Source organism: Anastrepha ludens, chromosome 2 (assembly GCF_028408465.1).
Source record: "Anastrepha ludens isolate Willacy chromosome 2, idAnaLude1.1, whole genome shotgun sequence".
Taxonomy (NCBI): Eukaryota; Metazoa; Arthropoda; class Insecta; order Diptera; family Tephritidae; genus Anastrepha; species Anastrepha ludens.
Window position 1 is genome coordinate 58,157,356 of NC_071498.1, and position 17,235 is coordinate 58,174,590.

The 17,235-nt window shown below is 35.1% G+C and overlaps 1 protein-coding gene across 3 annotated transcripts in view; it reads left to right on the forward strand.

Moving 5' to 3' along the window:
* LOC128871553 (cytoglobin-1-like) overlaps positions 1 to 17,235 on the forward strand; it is a 45,232-nt gene that overhangs the window by 11,974 nt on the left and 16,023 nt on the right. The window contains exon 1 of one of the 3 annotated variants that reach the window (XM_054113400.1): positions 13,902 to 14,170. The exons of the other annotated variants lie outside the window; for them this stretch is intronic. The gene's annotated coding sequence lies outside the window, so the exon portion shown is untranslated. Of the gene's footprint in view, positions 1 to 13,901; positions 14,171 to 17,235 lie in introns of those variants that run through there. 3 annotated transcript variants of the gene reach the window in all.

Here is a 17,235-nt window from a genome sequence, read left to right on the forward strand (position 1 = left end):
TCTACAAAGCTATTCTGAAACCGATATGGACGTATGGCGTTCAATTATGGGGCTCAGCAGCAAAATCAAATCTAGAAATCATGCAAATATTTCAGTCAAAGGTGCTCCGCATGTGTGCCAATGCGCCATGGTTTGTACGAAACGAGATATTGCACCGTGACCTAAAAGTTACGACAGTTTTCGAAGAAATAAACAACCTCAGCCAGAGATACAACAACCGACTTGCTACTCATCCGAATAATCGAGCAAATAACCTTTCCAAGATAAGCTACTCCTCAAGATTAAAAAAATGTCAGCCTAACGATTTAATGCAAAGATTTAAACCGTAATATATATTACGTAAATGCAAAAGTTGTAAAATTGTATAATATATGTATATGTTGTTCATTATTAAGTAACGAATTCCACTGGGAATTCTTACTCTAAGCTATTATTATTTAAATTGTAGGTAAAAATAGTACTTATTGTTATTGTTATGACAGATTGTATGGAATAAATGGAGTTCGAAAAAAAATACATACATACCATCTAGAAATGCAATGCTTAAAGGTCAAAATAAAGATTTCCACCACTCAAAATAATAAAAAAAATAACTTTTTTTGTGTAAAAAAGTTATTTAAAAATAAATTGGATGATTAGTTTTGCATAATAAATTTGCGTAATAAATTTCATACCCAAAAAAATGCTTAAAATTATGGTTAAAAAGAATTTTATAGCATTATTAAATTTATTATTGTATTTATTAGAATATATAATTTATATAATTTTATTTATAGAAAATTGTTTTTATGTTTGAAACTGCGTTATATGGTTTTAATATAAAGAGTGATCACTTTAGAGGTATTGGCTTTTAAATTGAAATAAAATAAATTCAAACTGATTGGGCAAATTTATTATTTTTGTGTAGAACAATTCATGCATTTACTTGTTTAAGACAAACCCTTTCAAATGTTGGGCGCAACTGTGCCGTAATTCAGCCATCCGTAAGCACCAAGATTGAATACCTCGCTGGAGGACTTCGGTCGATATCTCGTGAACAACTTTAGTAATGTTAGCGTCCAATGCCTCAATCGAAGCTGGTTTATCCACAAAAAACTTTACACGTCCCAACAAATAAAAGTAAGAAGGAGTTATATCCACTGGTCCGAGACGAGAGATAAAATACTCATCGAAATGATGACGCAGTAAATTTATTGTTTCACGAGCTGCTTGGCAATTAGCCACGTCGAGTTGAAACCAAATCACATCACGGACTTCAATTTCTGGCATAAACAAATTTGTTTATAATGGTGCGATAGCATTCGCCAATCACTGTTACGCTGGCGCCAGCCTCGTCATTGAAGAAATATGGGCCGTTGATTTCTCCAGCCCATAGGCCGTACCAAACGGTTGTTTTCATTGGATGTAATGGCTTTGGATTGCTCTTCAGTCCAAATATGACAATTTTGCGTAGTAATAAAGCCAAAAATAGGCGTCATCGCTTGAATGGTTATGGGCACCATAAGTTGGCCCAAGCGTGCGATTAACATTTTTCACTGAGCGTCTATTTTCTAAATTCAATTGTACGGCTTGTTAACGTTGTTGAGGCAATAAGTCTTTCCTTGATTAAATGTCAATGAATACTAAAAAAATTATGTATTTAGTTTGACAGTAGTCTAGTGTTTAAGCTTAGACCGTTGACACCATAGCTATTTCTAGAAAAAGTAATTTTAAATAATAACGAATGGCAAAGAATTCTAGAGGGAATATTAAAAGCGATATTTTCTAAAAGAGAAGGGCGATCAATAGAGCCAGTTATGATATTAATGATAAATGAGTGCGCCAAAATGGATCTTTTGTTCTCAAGTGTAGGAAGGCCAATGAGTTGGTTACGAGAATAGTAAGAAGGTAGTGATAGTGAAAAATTTATTGAGCGGAGAGCCAGTTTTAGAAACAAATGTTGAGCACGCTTAAGGGGTAACACCACTGTAGAAATTTCAAAAAATTGATTTTATTTTTATAAGCTTAAAAAATTCTTTGAACCTTTTAAAATACAGAACAAAAAGTTTTATACGTTACCGAAGTTTATTTCATAAATATTTTAAGCTTTTAACCAAGCGTTAGTGACTGCTACCTAACGACTTCTCCAAATTTCCAAACTTTAAACGCGTTTTTCTCAAAACACGTTTTCTGAAATTGGCACGCAGCATAACTCAAACAATTTTAAATATTTTTAATCAGGTTTTTCACTACGTCTGTATAATAACCTTCTTAAGAGAAGAGCGTAGGGGATTTTCGATAGATTAATTTAAACGATTGTTATAATTATTTAAGTGCCGTTTTTTTAGTCCAAAATAGAGTTTTTTCCTTCAAGTGCTTGCCAATTCCACAAAAATAAATATTTTTTAAATCCCCTACGTGTTTCTCTAGCTATTCTTATCTAGATTAAGAAAAAAATGCTTCTTTGTTCCAGATTAAAATTTGCACCCTCTGTGCTGCGTGCCGCGGAGCTCCTCCAAGAGAAACCACATCACAAAAATGTCTCCAATGCCGCCATTTTGTAAAATTTTTCGATCAAACTTTGTAGTTTTGTATTTTAGTATATAGGTAATAACTTCCCAAATCAGAGTGATTGTTTTCCCTTTCCTTCTATACAAAAAAATTCTTTAAAAATCGTGTTTATTTTACGCGTGTACAGTGGTGTTACCCCTTAAAGCGGTTAGATTGAGTTTTTGCGTAAGGCCTCCAAATGAACGCTGTGTACTCTAGCCTTGACATAGCCAATGCACAATACAGAGATTTAAGTGTGTAGAAGCTACAACTTTCATTGCCTATGAGTTTATTTAAGTCCAAAAATTAAAAGCCAGCCCGAATTAAATTTTACTGAAATATGGCGGCTGCCGTAGCCGAATGGGTTGGTGCGTGACTACCATTTGGAATTCAGAGAGTGAACGCGGTTCGAATCTCGGTGAAAGATCAAAAAATGAAGACACATTTTTTTTTAATAGCGGTCGCCCCTCGGCAGGCAATGGCAAACCTCCGAGTGTACTTCTGCCATGAAAAGGCTCCTCATAAAAATATCTGCCGTTCGGAGTCGGCTTGAAACTGTAGGTCCCTTCAATTGTGGAACAACATCAAGACGCACTCCACAAATAGGAGGAGGAGCTCGGCCAAACACTCAAAAAGGGTGTACGCGCCAATTATATATATATATAAAGTTCGGTTTGGAGCGAATTTAGCTCTCCCTTACTTGTTTTATTAATATGTTTATTTCTACGAGCAAATGTGTCAGACTATAAACAACTACAACAAATTTCCCACATTTAACCTTTGTAGCCGAGTGTTAATTGCTGTGTTTGTGTACTGAATCTGTCAATGCAACAAACAGTAGCAATGGGAATTTTATATAAAAATATGAGCTGCCAAGGCAAGCATTTAAAAATATCTAATTGTACACACAATTTGCCCCGGACATTAAGGAAAAGGCTAGCGGTTGCCACAATAAGCAACATAACTCTTTTAATTGTACCCGTACCCGAGAAATTAGAATTAAACTTTTTGATGGTGAAAAGATAGCAATTAAGCTCACATTTCTTAAAAAAAAGAAACTGAGGGCAATAAAAATAGTTGGGCTTAGTCATTGGCAATTTAATTCATAAATATAGTAGGTTGGGGAATAAGTTCGTAGCGTTTTAACCAAGACTTTTATTTATACAAAAAATAATAATTATATCAATAAGTTAATGAATTATATAATGTCCATTAAATGGACCGTAAAATGGCCGTAATGCTCTTAAAGTAGCAGCAACAGAGCGATTATTTTCATAAAAAATTTGCACGATTTGCAATCGTTGCTCAAGTGTGTAGCGTTCCATGATGAAATGTATACTAATGAAGTTTACAAATGACAAGCGAAAAATTAAAAATATTGCGTCGTTTGCCCTCCCTATCGGAAAAAAGTTGAAGCGCACCTATTGAATAACCCTATACATATATTAGTATACAACATATCTTATAAGGTATGTGGTAAATATTATATTACCATACATTTTTTCCTTCATATATAATAAAAAAATTAATAATAATAACATTAAGACAACAGGTATTATTAACAAACTTGGTTTTATTTTAAATTCTTCAAGTAAATCAAATTAATAATAATCAATAAGAAGGCATATGCAAATACAAATACGTGAATTTTTATATGTACATATGCGCATATACATACATATATACGCTCACTTAAGTAGGAGAGAGCAAGATGTCGAATGTTGCCGTTCGTTTGCTTTGTTTGCTTTGACGTTCGTTCCGCGCTTTCGCTTGCAGTTCATTCAAAGTAACGACAATGAGCAAGGTAACGACAAATGAGCAAGGTAACGACAAATGAGCAAGGGAACGACACATTTTTTCGTGCGTGCAGCCGGCTAAATCGAATTATAAGACGTTATCACGTCAAAATAAATAACTCAAAAACACAATTGACATAGTTTTGTAGGGCAGAAAGAGTTCTATCGAATGAATACTTCCCCTTTGCCAAACAGCAAGCAAATCGTTGTAAAATAAAAGAAAATATGAAGACGCTATGAACTTATTCCCCAAACTAATATAAATTAGCGCATACGTTTTATAACTTTGGGAAGCATGTGCCTTCGCGCACAAGTTTGTTTTCTTAGCTCACCACGTCTCGATAACCTTTCGCCGCTTCTCCCCCATTGAATGATTGCCGTTTTCAAGAGTCATCTTCAAACTGATAATACCAGAATATGTTTACTATATCCCATATAGGCTGATCACAAAATTCATATATTATAAACGTAATTTTTGTTGTTGGAAATAAGAGGCATCTGATAACAGCACTGCAGCACAGTAACCAATTTTTAGGTTGCATATACATGTTTCATGTTTCATGTCATACATATTTCTAAGGACAAAAAATAAATAAATAAATGCAAACATTTGATTGCGGCTTGTGGTGGCATGTGATTTCTTTTATGAAATTCTATGTTTAGTTTTGAGACTAAATTTAGCAGCTGAAATGTGTGGACTGATACCGCAATTGTATTTAAGTGAAAGTAAAATTTCTTTTTACAAAATTTATTAAAAGAATTTATGTAAATTTTTGCTTGGTTTAGTTTTTTATTTATTTTGCTTTCAAATTTATGAATGTAGGAAAAGAATTGATTTTATTTAATTATTTTTTATTAAAAAATCTTTTTTTTTTGACTCAGCTTGGCTGCAATTCCTAGCAGAGTTAATGCGCTGACATATTTTGTCCCCTTGTAAGACCCAATTTCATTATTTTTCACGCCCCAAGAGCACTCAATCAGATGCTATCAATTAATTTTTGAACATTTTTAATATTCTTTGAGCATTGAAAATTTACCCTGAAATTCAACAATTTTCAGAATGCCGTCGCAAAGAAACATCTACGAACAACGAGCTTTTCCCGGATATTTCACTATGCATTAAGCTAAAGTATTAATTTACAGTCGTATAAGTCATTTACGCACGTGATTATTAAACAAAAAATTAAGCCTCGTCATTGAATATAATTTTGGTCAAGTCGGTATTTTTATTACAGCACACCAGCTCAAATCTGCGTTTTTTGCTTAATAAAGATTTAGTGATTCCTATTCTGTTCTCTCTTCGTTGCTGCTCTCCCTGCTAATCTTTCGAATAATGAAGATTAAATTATCGCGATCTATTTTTAATGCACTTTACTTGCTTTTATAAAACTAAGTTTGCTATTATTAGCAAAAATTTCAAGCACTTTGTATGAAAGATTACCAATGCTGGGTAATAATTGCGCTGGTGGTTTGAGGTTAGCTAGTATCGCTGTTTGAAAAAAAAAAAAATTGCGCAGCACTTCAAATAGAAGTCTCCTTTCGTATGCCTTTGAGTTCGCTCAAATATTTGGGTTACGTTGGTTGAAAATTCTTGGAAAAATGTACTACTGATAAAACTTCCGGTGACCCTTTGTTTATAAATCAATGGTTTCTAATAAAAATTCCATTTTATGGTTTACTTGATTTAAATCGTGCCGATATTTAGCAAAATTTTTAAAATAAAATTTTGAATTCTCATAACAGTTTCTTCTTTGCTTTTTTATACTTTTCAAACCCGAAGCTTTTGAGGCTTTTATGGAAATCTATGTGCCCGTGTCTGTGTTTTCCTTCTGCTCTCAAGTAATAACCCCAAAGTAAAAAAGCATTTACTGCAAAGAGAACTAATGCCCAGAGAGAAAGAAATAAAATGCGTGCTCTCACATTTTGCCTTCCAGTCGTCTCAAATGTGGTGGTATGAGGCTAGAGAGCGCTATTTACATAAAGCCAGTTGCCTACAGGTGGCACTTGATGATTTTCCAACTACATATTTACTTAGCTGAATAGGCACACAAAACATATTATATTTACATACATTTGTGAATATTTTATGTACCATAAGACGCATTCTATACAATCCATATGTGGGTAATTGTGGGTGCACACTTACGCAATAAAAAAATTTAAATATGCAATGTGAAGTATGTGCGCTCACGTATGGAGGGGGATGTGCGTGCATTGGCTCCTTTTTTTGCAAAATAATTGCGAATAAACATACGAAAGATTGTTTACTTTTTATAGTATTTAGCTGTCAACAATTAACACGAGGATGTGTGGCTGTAGTGCATGAAGCGGAAAAGAAATCACGTATTTTTTACCTGTATGCATTACTTAAAATGAATTGGGTAAATAAATATGTTACGTATCTGTGAAACCACTCGAATTAGCTGAAAAAACAGAGGTGTGAAATATATTTTTTATTGCAATGCATTCCAATTTGCAGAAAGCAACAACAAAATTAATACATAGATGTATTTGATGTATCAAACTAAAAGTATAACAATTAATTATGCTATAATTCCTTAAAAAAATATTTTTTTTCCTCAAAAATAAGAGTACTCTCGATTTATATATTAAGATTGAATAATATTTTTACATGCTTATATTAAAACTAAAATACATATCTAGTTTATGCATCAAAAGTTTAAGATATAAAACAAACAATAAGTTTTCCAATCACTATAAAAGACGTTTGTATCATAATAAAAAGATTAATTTTTGCATTGACAATAGGTTAGGTTAGGTTGAAGCGGTTGGGACACACTCAGGCTCGTAGCCCTCCTAAAACCAGTATGCACTTTTCAAAAATTTTAAAAGATCCCTGATTTCCACAGAACTAAGATCTACCAATTCATTAAAGAATTGTCTACATAAAATTGCAAGTATACGTCTGGATAGAGCAGTGCAGTGGCACAAAACGTGCGGATCGTCTCTTCCTCATCTAGACAACTTCTGCAGAAGTCATGTGTTTGCGTACCTCTGGGCGTACCTTCTGATTAGGCAATACCCCGTTATAAAGCGTTTCTCAGTAAGAGCGCTTCAACTTTTTTTTTGAATAAAACTCAAACGGTTTGACTTTTTTAACTATTTTTTTTTTATTATCGAGTTTGAACATATACATTTAAGTATGAAATTCGATTTCTTTTGCATGACCACCGCGTGCATGTTTTACGAAGTCCAATCGTTGAACCCAGTTTTCATCACTGAAGATGATAAAATGGCCGTAATGCTCTTAAAGTAGCAGCAACAGAGCGATTATTTTCATAAAAAATTTGCACGATTTGCAATCGTTGCTCAAGTGTGTAGCGTTCCATGATGAAATGTATATTAATGAAGTTTACAAATGACAAGAAAAAAGTTGAAGCGCATCTATTGAAAAACGCGTTAACTGAAATCAGTGCGTTTAGCGTTGAGAGTCGGTCACAGTTGTCGGGCAATTCTGCATGTGGTTTCATTATACCACCTTTCATTCGCAGCTCTTACGATTTCCTCAAAGATAAGCAGCTTTCATGTTTGTAGGGGTATGTCATTGTCTATGTACTCATCGGTCAATTTAGTGCCGAGTTTCGCTAGTTCATCGGCTCTGCAGCTACTCTCAATGTTACAATGGGCAGGAACCCTTGTGAATACCTTGGAGGTTGCCGACTGTTTTGTGAGTGATTTTGTCACCACCTGACTATCAGCGAAAATGTAGATATCATCTCCAGGTATTGCATCACACTGCACCAGTGTCACGACTTTCATTATTGCCATCAGTTCTGCCTGAAAGATACTATAGTAGTTGGGGAGCCGAATACTGAAGAAGATCCTCAGATGTTCGGAATATAAGCCTCCTTTTTTTGTAATAAAATTTTGACCTATAATTGAAAATAGTTCGCGGTCTCTAACTATTTCCAAAAGGTGACCCACACGTTGAATACCGCTCCACTGCCTTAAGATCCTCAACCAAGAAAACTGCTTACACTCGATATTTCTTCTTTCTTCGATCTCGTCCTGCATCATGAGTTGTAGCAGTTCCTATTTCGTATTTCGCAGAATAGAACCCAGATACGATGTTTTCTACGTTTGATACACCTGAGTAGTTGTCTGTCACCGAGAACTTCTTCATTAGAAACGTTCCCAATCCAGGGAGTTTTAAGTAATCTCCGGAGAAAAAACATTTTAAATTCTTCAAGTCTGTTTATGTCTGATAATTTTATAGTCCATATTTCCATGCCATTCTTACGAAATGAGTAACTAAAGGGTGCTTTTTTTAGAGGTTAGGTTTTCAAGATGAAATAAAACGTATATAATTTAATGTTATGGCCAAGAATTTAGCTCTATTATAAAGATAAGGGTTTGCCATTATGTTTTAAAAATGTTTTCGGGCAAGTGGCCGCCACGGCTGGCTCGAATAAATTCCAGTCGAGAGGCCCAATTTTCGACCACTTTTTACAGCAATTGGGGCCGTATGTCAGCAATAACGCGCCGAATATTCTCTTCCAAGACGTCAATCGTCTCGGGCTTATCTGCGTAGACAAGCGACTTCACATAGCCCCACAAGAAATAGTCCAGCGGTGTTATATCGCACGATCTTGGAGGCCACGCCACAAGTCCACGGCGCGAGATAATGCGCTCACCAAAAGTTTCCTTCAATAAATCGATGGTTGCGTTGGCTGTATGGCATGTAGCGCCATCTTGTTGGAACCAAAGGTCGTCCACATCAACATCGTCCAATTCAGGCACGAAAAAGTCATTAATCATGGCTCTATAGCGCTCTCCATTGACTGTAACATTATGGCCGGCTTCATTTTTAAAGAAATATGGACCAATGATTCCCTCTGCCCATAGAGCACACCAAACAGTGACTTTTTGAGGATGTAACGGCGTCTCAGCAATGGCTTGTGGATTATGTTCACTCCAAATGCGACAATTTTGCTTATTGACATACCCATTCAACCAAAAGTGAGCTTCATCGCTGAACAAAATTTTCTTGTGAAAATCGGGATCGGTGGCCATCTCGTTTTGGGCCCAAATTTGCACGATTTGCAAACGTTGTTCAGGTGTAAGTCTATTCATTATGAAATGGCAAACCCAACTGAGCATAAATCAAGGGACAGCTGTCAAAAAGACCATCTACGAAAAAAGTAGTGCCAACTTGAAAACCTAACCTCTAAAAAAACACCCTTTATTAGGTCTGTGGTTTTCCTCGGTCGGAGTATGACCACTGATTTATTAGCCTCCCGTACAGATCGAATCCACCTTATTTTCTATAATCCAGCAGTGAAAAGACATTACGTCGTCAGAACTTGGAGGTTACCACAACATTCCTTTACTATTGGCTATGGATACCCATTTCGATAAAAACTTGGTTCAATGTGGGCAATAAATGCACATTTCGAAGCGTTTGAAAGATTTATGCTGACGCAGGTTGAGATTACTTGAGATTACCTAAGCAGGGTAGGCAATATACCTGCGGGGTTTTTTATTCATATGTGTTCAAATCTAATATCTCGAATGAAAAGTTTTACTTCATTTCTCCAAACTTTTGGGTCTGGAAATTTACTATGCATTTCCTGCCAATTCATATTTCTTTAGATACTTACAATAAATAAGAAATTCGTCTCATGTTTTTCTCAGAAGAAGTGTTTGTCATTAAAAAAGAAAAAATAATTAATAATTAGTGCGTATGCTTCTATTAGATGTTTGACCGAGCTCCTTCTTCTATTTGTAGCTTTAGTCTTGATGTTATTTTACAAATGGATGGACCTACAGTTTTAAGCCGAGTCCGAATGGCAAATTGCATTTACCATTGGTTGTCCTTTATCATGTGGTAATATTCCATCAGGTATTTGTAGTAACGCCGATGCTGCTGCTATTTGCTACTCAAGACTAGGCAATCCTAAAGGTGCTCCTTTGATACTATTGAGGAAATTGTCATTGAGAGCTCCATTGAGTCGCCTCGCGCGAGGTTTGTGCAGAGACGTCGTGTAGTCAAGCAGTAACATGCTGAGGCTCGATTTGCTTGCAGTATATTGCGGAGACCCTTATTGGCACAGTATCTGGTGACTCTCGGGTCCATCACGCCAGAGGTAGTGCTACCAAATTTTTTTTTGGTAATGACTAGCAAGTCGTTCTGGAACGTCAAATAGTTCTTGTTCATTATCTCCATATTACGAATTCACGAAATTTATTTTAAACGGAAGAAAATACATAATATCTCAGCGAAAAATCATCAAAAATCAAGGAGACTGGAATCTTGCACTTTATTATAATAAAATGTAATTCGTTATAAAACTTCCTGCCCGAATTGTTTTTTTAATGATTCTGATAATAAAGTCTGAAATGTTGATGAAAATTTGTCGCTTTTTTTTAAATCTTGTGCAAAGTTTGTCACTTCGATTTATTTTACATTTGTTGAAGAATGAACTATATTTTTTATAAAAAATATGAGAATTAAATAACCAAAGAAAATTATCAAAAAGTGGTTCATATACATATATCGTATCGCTTATTTGATCATGGGTGTATATCTCTATATGGATGTGTATCTACATATTGAATAAATACACACGTCAATTATTTTCATATTTGTATTGTATATTTATTTTTATAAGTAAATAAATATATACATATTTACACATTATCTTTTTTTGTTTGCTTATACCACAACTTTTGCCACTGAAGTACAAGGCGGCTACTTTTGCCCTCCTATGTCAAACTAACAAAATGATTTGGCGCGCTTTTTTAATATTAAAGTACTTAACAAACGCATAGTTAATACAAACAATAATTCTTATTACATATATGACTAAAACACGCATACACATGCAATGTACAAATACACTTAATGGAGGAAATTGTGAAGCAAAGCCCACTGGCTTTTAGGGGGCCGGCATTGATAACTGCACTTACTCACTCTCTTGCGCTCTCAAGCGTGATATAAATTGAGTTATCTAAGAGAGAAGATACAAATTTATTTTCTTATGAAAGTAAGCATATCTACAGTAGAGTTGCCAAATATTAATATATGCTTGTGGAAGCAACTTATTCAAATTTTATAAAGCAGAGTAAATGGAGATACGGAGGTATTATCTTATGGAAATATACCTATGTATTATGAATTTTACTCCAGTGTCCCAGGCATATTTTTATTTGGGCTGCGAAAATCAAATACTGGCAATATATTCCTTGAGTGTTATACTTTACGGACGACTCATAAAAATGCTTTTTAATTTTTGCAGTACCGTTATTTTATGAAAAGTAATTCCAACAGTCAGCAGAGGTTGAGTGGGCATAGTCAGCGTAGCTTACATTGCTGAGTAGTTAAGCTGTGCTTTCAACATAATGAACTTAAAAGTAATTCGGAGTGCCTTACGGAGCAATTAGTTGCCTTACTACTGTAATGTTAATATTTATAATTATATTTCATAAAAACAATAAAAATACTAAATAAAAAAAAATATGCTAACAGGGCCTAACAGGTATCTGGGAAATTAATGTTTCCTGTTGAGTAGCCAAAATGAAAATTGTTCTTGCCATTGGTAAAAAGAGCATAGAAAAAAGAACTTAATACTAAAATTTTGTTCTATACTTGTTGAAACCTTTATCGAAATGTTTCATTAGGTAAATTAAAAGTATTCTAACATAATCGCAGTAAAGGTAATGAGTTGTATACATGTACGCGCCTACGAAACGGTCAAGCGGATATAAGTAATGATCAATACATCGGCCTACTGCCAGCCGCGATAAAAAGAAACTTACTTGCACAAAATGCGTTAAAAACTGAACATGAATTCCTCAGTCACTTAACTAAAATTGAAGAACTTGTCCATCTCGGAAAAATTATTTTTCACCATATTCTGACTAAATTTTACCAGAAAATTTGATCAGAAAAAAGTTATCGTTAATTTTACTTTAATACATCTTATTATAACTACTTTATTATAACTTTGTGAGATCTTTAATACTAATTTAGTAGGGCATATATTACCAAAAATTCTTTAACCCAAGCGTGTTCTCAAACTTTCAGTGTACGCCTTCATATTGTCTCATAATAATTAACAACCTCTGAAAGGGAAATGGTTTTCGTCACATGAATTTCAGACCTAATGCCTTTGCATTTCCAAAAAAAAAACAATAAATAAATAATATTTCTTAGCGATGGAATGAAAGTTTTTGTGTACGTAGAGCCATCTAAAGGACTCCTCGTTATATCGCCAAATAATCTAAATCGCCCTATTCCATGTCCTTTTAGTTCATAAAATAGGCGAGCTGAATCGAGAACGACTATTTACCTTTCAAACAGTCCGGTTTATTTAAGAGGGCTTCTTGTAAATCCATGAACTTCAAGTCAGTTTCAGTTTTTCTTATCCAAGAAACAATATTTAAAAGAGGAAGCGGGTATACGAGGTGTTATGCACATAGTGTGGAGTATTTACACCTCTGTTCTATTACTTTTTATACCAAGGAGTCAAATTCTTTGCATTCTCTTTCCCTTTTTACTTCATTTAGTGGAAATAACTGGTAAACCTTCAGAGTTCTTAAACCACTTCTTGTAAAGAACATATAGAACTCGAACTCACTACTTGAGACTTGAGTATGGATTTTTAGTGGATGTTAATGCCAAATCAGTTAGGACATTAATTTAAAATTTCAAATAGCTATAGAACAAAGCAACAACAAAACAAAAACAACTTAATCACATCTCACTGACTTGTATAAATATATCGATTGTTGCTTACTTTTAAGTGTGATAAAATCTCACATATCAGTCTGCAGGATCTAACTTCTATCAGACTATCTTGCTCCTACTCTCTCTCAGTGATAGGCAACGTATCCTAAATAGCGCTAAATAGCTTGGTTTCTTTTATTGAGATTACAACAAGTTAGTAGTCTTGCCTTTTCTGGATATCAAAGCGCTTTCAATAACATAATTTTAGAGGCCGTGGCTAATAAAAAAAAAGTGTAGTAGCGGGCGCCTTCTGATTGTACACTCAATTTCTTGGTAGTATATATGATATATTGGCAGAATATAAATTTAAAAGATGTCCTTTCCAAGCTATCCTATCCTATGGGACTATCACTTTGTAATTTGATACAGAACGATTCGATATAACACTTATTGTGGCCTGAGCATAAACTCTTAAACTCTTTTAATGAAAAAAAAACACAAAAGTCCATGGATGCAACAGAACTATTCAAATGTCGTTCGCTTAAGCTCCGCATATAAAGCAAAATTAGTGGGTAATATTTTGAATATGTGGCTTAATTGAGAAGCTATCATAGCTCAGCAAATAAAATAATACCTATATGACCCTCTATACCTGAGAAAGGGTCATGAACAAGGAGTCGGAAAAAATCATTTGCAGTTGGTTGTGATCAATTTGAATGGAAGCTTTTTGAGGCTTTGTTAAACTTTTTAAATTTAAGTGATTTAGCAACCCCTTCCATCAGATAAGAAAGTTATCACAATCTCCGCAGCTTTGTTGTTTTCAGAGAGATTTATAGAGCGCGTGCGAGAGAGAAAGTGACTTTTCCTAAGTCAAATTGATTACAGCAGAATCAGTGCAAATTTACATGGATACGAGTGTGGACGACGCGAACAGCAGACGGTGGTCGGTACACAGTGCATGGATTTAATGCTGAAAAACAAAGCGTCAGCAAACCGAGGCAACAATAGTTGTTAATGAATAGCAGAACGAAAGTCAAGTGTTAATTGTAATAATAAAGGGAACCTAAAGAAGAAAAAAATTATATTAAAAACAGTCAAAATACTATAAATTACTTGCAAAGAAGAAATTTGCTCACAGTTCGCGGCAAAGTTGAAGGTAAAAGCAATTGATAAAACGGAAGAATAACAAAAATAAGCAAATTAAAGGGAATCAATGGCCGAGCATAAATGTGTAAAAACGCGAAAATATTGAAGCAAAGCAATGCGGAAATCAACCGGAAAAAAACAACACCAATAAATTAAGTAAATAAGTAAATGCGCGTATTCAAATGGGGTGAAAAACACAACTAAAAGGGGCTTGTCAATGCGGCCGTTGACGAATGGCAAAGTAGTAGCGTAACACCAACAATAGACGCTTTGCTAAATACATGCGAATAATACAAACGGCATTTGTGTAAAGTGGAAAATGAAATTTAAAGCGAAATTTAAAGCGTGTGAATCCAGCTAAAGCATGCCTTAAGGCGGAACAGCTGATTTTGCATGCGCTTGAAAACCAACAACTACATAAACAAAAGCATAAAAGCGAAAATATTTGTCCTCGAAAATGGAAAGTGATATATCAGTAAGAGCGATTGTTGGAATGGTACAAGCACGCCAGACGCTTACACTTAAATTTTATAGATTTCTGCAAAGTGTGTCCTTGTGTCTTGTGCTTTGCGGTGGTGGTGTGGGTGGTGATGGTGTTGCTGGTGGTGTTGAGGCTGTTGCGTTGTTTTCATTTGCGTTGCTTGTTTTTGTTTGTGATTTTCTTGATTTTCTCTCCTTTCTGCGGCATGTTTATACGCTCAGTCTTAAAGTGGCAACAACAATGCGCCTGCAGCTAGAAGAAATACTTAAATTCAAAAAAAAAAAACTTATTTAATGTGCATATGGCGTGTGTACTTTCGCACACACAGGCAAGCTTAAATAAAAACACACACATATCCATGTATTGTATATACATATAAATATATACGTGTAAGCATCCACACTCGTGTCTTCGCAAAGGCATATTACATTTGCTTAAGTTTTTTTCATGTTAAGTTGCGCATCAAACAAAGTGCATTTTTCGCTCACAGCGCGTTTTGCCTCCAAGCGATATAAACAAGAAGAAAAATGAAAGATAAATAAATAAATCAGCATATAATATAAAGTTCAGAGCGTTGAAGGTGAAATCAACGTTGAAGCGTGTGGATGTGTGCGTTTGTAAATCTTCACGTGCAACACAGACCCACAGATGTTGTCATGGCCTTCTACGCCTTATTTGTTTACAGACACACAAATGCATCTACATAAATGAAATGTGAAATAATCTTGATAAGATAAATAAAAGAAAAAAATATAAGTATAAAAAAATGCGAAAATCGCATTCACTGCGGTATCATTATTGGATTTACTTATATGCTGTGGGAGACAGCGAGCTATGCTATTAACCCTTTTCTTAGAAAAATATTACAATCACATCTACAGTGGCTCGGCTCACATGAATATTTTGCACATGGAAACGGTTACTATTATTTTTTTTGTCGGGACAAAATAGCAAGTACAGCACTAAGACAATATTAAGTCCATTGTACTGCACTCGGTTTTTAATTTTCTTGAAATCTACGCGGCCTCCGAAGAAATCTGAATAGATCTTGTGGTGGCAAGAAGCCAATACGGTCACTTCTTAAGTTGTTAGAGGTAGCCAGAGGCCCGAAAACATGATTATTTTCAATAACTTTTTTTGCTAGTCAATTGCTTTATTTTACAAAAATACAAAATTTAGCAAAATTTCAAACAAACAAAAAATTAATAATTGTAAAAGTTATCGCTGTTTGTGTGGAGCCCGATTCTCCAAAAGTCCCTTGCGGTGATCATCACAAGTCCTTGGAGATTCATCTTTAAACAAAACGGACAAGATAAATTATTTTTATAATCTTGTGTCTGATCAAAGAGGTTATTGTCAAGAGTCTGAGTGCTATCAGGAGTCATATTAGCCAACACTGATTGTTTTAGTGAAAATTGTAGAAATTTTGTTTCAAATAGTAGTTGCCTCACGGCAGGATAAGAGAAGCTTTAAGTTCATTTCTGATAGGGAGAAGTTTGATTGTCTGTCCCTTCACTTGTTCTGTCTTATAGGTAAGACTTCCATCAACAATTGAATGAAAAGTTATGCTAAATACCGAACTATACCCGCCAATACAGCGAGTACTAAACAAGTAAATAATAGTAATGGTAATGGCTGTACGGGTTATGCTAAGGCCTCTATGCAATGCGACCAGATTGATCTATTATGCGTCCCTAAATACTTAATTATAATCATTCAGTATACCGAGGAATCGAACCAGCTCCTTAGGAGGGAGCAGTTGTTGGTCTTCCTCCTCTAGTAGGTACGATACCAGAATTCTGTGTCTCCTGTGGCCTAATACCACACAGTTGGTGATAAAGTCTTCCATAGACTCCTCTTCATCACAGCAGAATCTGCGTAATGCTGTACTAGATAACCCTATTGTGTTAAAGTGTTTATTACAGGCAAAGTGACCTGTAAGTGCACCACAGAGTAATCTGAGGCCCTTCTTATCTAGGCTTAGAACAGATTTTGCTCTGTTGGCATTGAAGCTCAAAACTTTTTTCGAGTGATTAAGGCCGCTTGTGCCGTTCCACTGTTCCCTGGTTTTAGTTTGGTTTCCTGTTTTATATTATTTTTGTTCAAGGCGAAAAATGGGGTTGGTCCAATAAATAGCCCTTCTGCCCTTTTTAGGCATAAAAGTCTGCCTTCTCGTTTTCTTCGAGTCCCTCATGTCCTGGTTCTATGTCCCCAAATCAGTGAGACCTGATTATGAGTGGCCAATTTTTTGAGTGAATTGTTACACTCTATTAGGACCCTTGTTACACTCTATCGAAACATCTTTTGGATATGATTTGCACTGTTTCCATTATGGCGAAGAGCTCCGCATGGAAAATTGTGGCATCTGTACTTAGTGTTAGGGATTTGTGTGCTCTAGGCCCCACTATTATTCCTCCTACACTTTGGAGCGTTTTGGAACCATTTTTGTGAGTCATCATTTATCCATGTTGGGTTAGTGTTCCACTCTTCCCTAGATGGGAAGATAACCTTATATATCTTTATAAAATTGAGTACGGGTTCCGTGTGGTCATTCACCTGGGTTATGCATACTGCATGTTGAACTCTGTTCAAGA